The sequence below is a fragment of the Lampetra fluviatilis genome, chromosome 1 (genome assembly GCF_964198595.1).
Source record: "Lampetra fluviatilis chromosome 1, kcLamFluv1.1, whole genome shotgun sequence".
NCBI lineage: Eukaryota > Metazoa > Chordata > Hyperoartia > Petromyzontiformes > Petromyzontidae > Lampetra > Lampetra fluviatilis.
In genome coordinates, this window is record NC_136275.1 from 29800162 (window position 1) to 29806574 (window position 6413).

The window sequence follows — 6413 nt, forward strand, 5'->3', positions numbered from 1 at the left end:
CTCGGGCACTCATCGTTTTTTTTTATAATCATTAAACATCAACATTTACACAACCAAGAGGATAACGCCTCGTGTGCAGGATTAAAAGCATTGATTTTTTTTATCCAGACATTCACGTGTGAGTGTGTATGTTGAACTTCTTTTGCACCGTACGTAGCCAACCGTGCTAATCGGAGGTGCGGGGCAAGGATAAACTAAACACAAAAAGCAGTTCAAGAAATTAGTTTTCAATGTAGATGATTTAAAAGTGCATACGTACTCAATCTCAGAGGGCACTGTGTAGGTGGGACTGTGTGTCCCCCTTGCTTGATTGAAACTGTGAATAATGTTGAATTGGGCCGTAATTACATAACATATAAGTAATTCATGTAAAGTGAAGGACAGATTAATATGACCATGGTTCAGTGCATCGAGTCTGTGTAACTTCACCATTTGCGCAGCAACATTTTTCTGAATAGCTTGTGCCAATATTCACGTTTAATCTTGGTCAGCATTTTGTCTCTCCAACAAGAAAGGAACTACCAGGACTTAAAAATGTATGTCTTTTAAATTTTCTTCAAATGGATGTATGTCAATCACATCATCGATCTTAGACAAAAAAGTTAAATGTTTTATTCACTATGAAGTGATGGGGACAGTGTGATGGGTGCGATAATCTGTGTGCTTTCATTTTTTTTTTAAATGTCCCAATCCGACGGTGCATTACCAAACTTGTTTTGTTTGCAATGTATTTTCGTTCGGTGTGCAATGCTTGCATCATGTTTCGTTAGACATTGCAACTTTCCACGTGGCTCTTCTTCATAGCAAATTCACTGTGCGTGTGGTTTGCAACGGTAACGCGTCACAGTGTGAAGGAGCAAAACACGGCTGTGCAGAGAGAGAGATGAGAGAGCGAGAGAGATGGGGTGGAGGAGTTTCAGAATCTGAATCAGAATACGTAGTTATACTGGAGGAATCTGATGAGCTATAAAGCTCTTTTTCACAGATGTCTAGTAGGGGCACGTGGTAAAAACGTTACTACAACAAACAATACAAAAATATGATAGTGCAAGGTACAAGAAAGGTAAACAAATCACCCCAACACATAAATAAAACTAAACCATCACCTTCCTAGCAGGCAAAGCCCATTGAGGTATTAACTTATTTTTCAGAAGCAACCTGTTCACAAATGATAGCTCAACAAAGTGGCTTATTACGTGGAAATTTATAGCAGCAAAATAATTCTAGATTTGAAGCTTTCGTGACTGCAAGGATTCATACTCTTAGTTCTTTCGGTAAAGTCACGTAGGTAAAAAAAAACAATGAAAATCACGACGTTTCGGAGGCAACACAAGTCTCCGTCATCAGGTTTGACCGTCACAGCCAGATTAGCTGCATCAAGTGAGGGAGGGATTCAAGATGTAGGCTCTTAAGTACCAGTTAAGGGAGGAGGGGGGGAGGGGCTTATCAGAATGTGGTAGCCAATGAATGGATACTTTCCATGGATACTTTCCATTCATTGGCTACCACATTCTGATAAGCCCCTCCCCTCCTCCTCCCTTAACTGGTACTTAAGAGCCTACATCTTGAATCTCTCCCTCACAAGATGCAGCTAATCTGGCTGTGACGGTCCCACCTGATGACGGAGACTTGTGTTGCCTCCGAAACGTCGTGATTTTCATTGTTTTATTTTATTATATATATATTTTTATTTTTTACCTACGTGACTTTACCGAAAGAACTAAGAGTAAGCAGCAAAATAATCTAAATAATTTCAATGCATGTTTCTAAATCTGAAGGGAAAAACCAGAGCCTGGGCAGAGAGCATGACAAGTGTGGGTGGCGAGATGTTAATTACCTCGCCTGGGATAAAGGAGGTTGTGGGTTAGATCCAGACACTGATGCCTGCTGTATATTTGCAGTTTGCGTGTCTCTGCCCGTGATCGTATTAATTTTTGTATCCGGGTCGTCCGGTTTTTCCCTCCACATTTAGAATCAACATCACGCAATTATAGTATTTGGCTGCTATAAATTTCCACGTGATAAGACACTTGTTTGAGCTATCATTTGTGATAGCCAGGTCGCATCTGCAAAAGAGCTACATGGCTCCGTAGTGGGCCTTACCTGGTAAAATAAAAGAAAGCGTTTAACAAAAACCATGGTCATTGGAGGTGCGGGGGGATGGGACAAATAAAAAACAAAAAGCACTTCTAAATAATGAGTTTTCAACCTAGAGTTTTCAATCGAGAAGGAAATTAGTTTTCAACATGTGGGTACAAATGGGCATTCAGCTTGCTACTACCTGGTAAAATAAAAAATTGTAATCATAGGGTGGATGCTGAGAATATGTGTAGGAGGAAGAGTGGGCGATTAAAAGAGCCCAGTGGCCAGGCATGCGAAGTGAAGGGTTCACGATCGTGCTTCAGCGTTTGGATGTGGAGTTGCATGTTCACCGTTATGCAGCACACAGACAGCGGTTGACGGTGCACGTTATTCAAATAAACCCACCCTACGCTGAGAGAGACGTTTGCGAGTCAGTCACCATGATCGTCGCAGCGGTCGTTTGCATGTGCGTCACAGTGCTGATGTTGGACGCAGCACAATCGCGGTATGGCTCAATACAGGGTGGCCCAAAAGTCAAGACACAGGGTTATTTCATTTTTTAACAATGTCATTAAAAGTTTGTTTATCTTCAAGTTAACACTTTACCTGTTATCCTACTCGAATTGTAAATGTGGGTTTACTGAACTAGTAACTAATTGACGTGTTTTATTTACGTGAAAAACCTTACCAATTGGCTGTGGCAGGTGGTGGCGCGTTTAACGACACATAGAGATGAATCCCTGCAGTCACGAAAGCTTTAATTCGAAATTTAACGACACATAGTTACGCGATATAACCCAAAAAAAACTATTTTTGAAGGAGAGAAAATCCACCGGCCCTACGTACTTTTAAATAATCTAGATTGAGATACTCTTCCTCAGGAGTCTTGAACTAATTTCTTTGGAACTGATTTTTGTGTTTAGATTTAAACGTGCATACAGCTCCAGCGGCTTCCTAATATTGGAAGCAAGAGCGTTCCAGACGGCTGCAGAAGCGCATCTGAAAGCGTGTGATGCGGTGACCACCCTCTTTGTTTGATGGCTAAGCCAAAACCCGCGTGATGGTTTATGCTGCTTGATGAGATCAGCGAGGTGCTGTGGTTCACTTGTGGCAAGCACTTTGTGGGTAATGAGTGCAATGTATTCGTTCGGCAACCGGAAATAACCAACTAGATGGATTGTATTTTCCACATACAGTTTAAGATAAGGTAGGCATCGGTATCAGAATTCAGGGCTGATGATCGTGTTGAGGACAAGTTCTGTTTGACAATCATTATTTTGAGGTAGTTATCAAAGTGGTGTCCTACTCAAATGAGCATTGAACCCAGAGCCGGAGGTGTAAAATCCACATTCCCATGACAGGGGTGAGTCTGTCCATTGGACAACCACTGTTGACTTTCCTACAAACCAGTACCGATTTTATCTACCCTGGAGTGGTGATGAGATGATTCAGCTCCCCAGGAATTGAACTTGCAACCTTCCGATTGTGAGACATCTCGCTCTACCGCCTACAGCACCGTAGTTGAGGGGGGAGGGAATTTGAGTTTATTAATATTACAACAAAGATATTTTTTGTAGCCTAAACAGACTATTGGGGCAAGTGCTGTTAGCGATCACCTATGAAGGCCGAAACAGTACATGAGGGAGTGGGTGGCCAGCACCACGCCCGGCCACCTTTGTATCCCCAGTGGCGATGTTTACCCACTGCACCCGGTACTCATTTGAAGCTGAGTCGACCTAGGGAGGCCCAGTGCCAGTTCAGATATTCGTCACTGGTGTTAGCCGTGATCGGGAATCGAACCGGGGTCGCCGGGTTTGTAGCGTGGAACGCTCACCGCTACACTACCGCTCCCTCCCACACACACACTACCACTGCTACACACACACTACCACTATACCTACGCTACCGCTCCCCCACACACACACTACCACTATACTTACACTACCACTGCTACACACACACTCCCACTATACTTACACTCCCACTGCTACACACACACTACCACTATACTGTACTTACACTACCGCTTACACACAACAACAACAACCACTATTCGCCACTAAGTGGCGGTGATGTTACCACGACGCTTGTGCCAGGCCATGAGCACCTTGAGGCCACGTGAAGTGTCGAACGCCCGCTGGCAGGAGGTCACGGGGCAGACCCAGGTGCCACGGGTCGACTGACTGAGATGACCGAGATAACTGGCTGATGCACCACCTGTGCCCCCTACTGTGCCAACTTGCTGTGCTTTAGCCACCCGGCGCTCCGCTCGTTGTTGTGAGCGTCGCTCCTCCGCCCTCCGTTGTTGCTGGAGGACGACTGCCTCCAACTGCCCAGTAGCGTCCTTCACGAGCCTCCTCCACTGAGGCCGATCTTGACACCGCTGGTACCAGTCATCAGCAAGTCCACTCAGCTCCACGTCCTCCTGTACCACATCACTCCATTTCTTCTCTAACCCGTGCCGCGCCCGTTTAGCCCCCTCGATCCGGCCGAACAAAAGCTGTTTCGGCATGCGGTGGCTGGGCATGCGGGCTACATGACCCAGCCAACGCAGCCTTGCCTGCCAGAAGAGCTCACCGATGGAACTTTGCCCAGATCTTTCAAGGATTTGTGAGCTCCTCACACAATCTAGCCTGGTTAAACCCAGGATGGATCGTAGGCAGGCCAGCCTAAATATTTCTAACCGGCGAAGATGCTCCATTAGGGGGGTCCACGTTTCGCAAGCGTAGCGAAGGGAGGGAATGACTGTGGCCGAGAAGACCTGAAGCTTCGTGCGGAGCGACAGACCAGGTAGCTTCCACACAGCGTTACGCAACCGATGAAAAGATATTGCTGCTCGACTGATTCAGAGTGAAGACCTCTGCTGTTAAACTGGAGCCGGTCATAAGCACACTGCCCAGGTATGGGAAACTTTCCACTCTTTCCACAACTGCCCCATCACCGATTGTGAGTTGTGTGGGTGGAGTGTCCGATGGTACAAAATACCCAGGCAGGTGCTTAGTTTTGGTAGGGCTGATGGTAAGACTCTTTGGTTCTTTCGGTAAAGTCACGTATAAAGATAAAATAATTAATTAAATAATTGCATACGACGTTTCGATTGCAACACAAACAATCATCATCAGGTATAAATAAAATAGCAACAAAAATCTAACCAGAAAACTATAGACAGACATATAAGCAGATAGATATCACCAAGATACATAGAGAGAGAGAGAGCAACACATAGGCACACAGAGAGAGAGAGCGTCTCTGTGACGAGGCCTTAAATAGAGAGAGGGAGGCGGGGGTGGAGAGAGGGAGGGGGTTAGAAAAAATTAGCATGTCAATGGGTAGGACGACGGGTGGTAAAGTAAGCAAGCTTGAAAATTAGGAGAACGGGAGAGAGACATTAAATTAAAAAACCTAGCAATATATTGAAATGTAATGTAATGCAACACAGAGAGTCGGTCAACACACAATTAACGCATAGCCTGGTCGATTATGTATTTCAAAGATTGCTAAGTTAGAATTTAAGTGTGAAAATTCCAAAGAGAGACAAAACACAAAACACGAGGAACGGAGACACACAGACAGAGCAGAACATAAGAACGACAAAAACGAGTGGAGACAGAAAAAGTACACTAAATACACAGGCAGAGAGAGAAAACAAAAAACCCAGAGAGAGAGAAAAAGATCAACTTAAAACTTCCCCGTAGAAGTGTATTTAGTGTACTTTTTCTGTCTCCACTCGTTTTTTGTCGTTCTTATGTTCTGCTCTGTCTGTGTGTCTCCGTTCCTCGTGTTTTGTGTTTTGTCTCTCTTTGGAATTTTCACACCTAAATTCTAACTTAGCAATCTTTGAAATACGTAATCGACCAGGCTATGCGTTAATTGTGTGTTGACCGACTCTATGTGTTGCATTACATTACATTTCGATATTTTGCTAGGTTTTTTAATTTAATGTGTCTCTCTCCTGTTCTAATTTTCAAGCTTTCTTACTTTACCACCCGTCGTCCTACCCATTGACATGCTAATTTTCTCTAACCCCCTCCCTCTCTCCGCCCCTGCCCCCTTCTCTCTATTTAAGGCCTCGTCACAGAGACGCTCTCTCTGTGTGCCTATGTGTTGCTCTCTCTCTATGTATCTTGGTGATATCTGTCTGCTTATATGTCTGTCTATAGTTTTCTGGTTAGATTTGTATTGCTATTTTATTTATACCTGATGATGATTGCTTGTGTTGCAATCGAAACATCGTATGCTATTATTTAATTTATTATTTTATCTTTATACGTGGCTTTACCGAAAAAACCAAAGAGTAATTCCTGCAGTCACGAAAGCTCCAAAATTAAGCC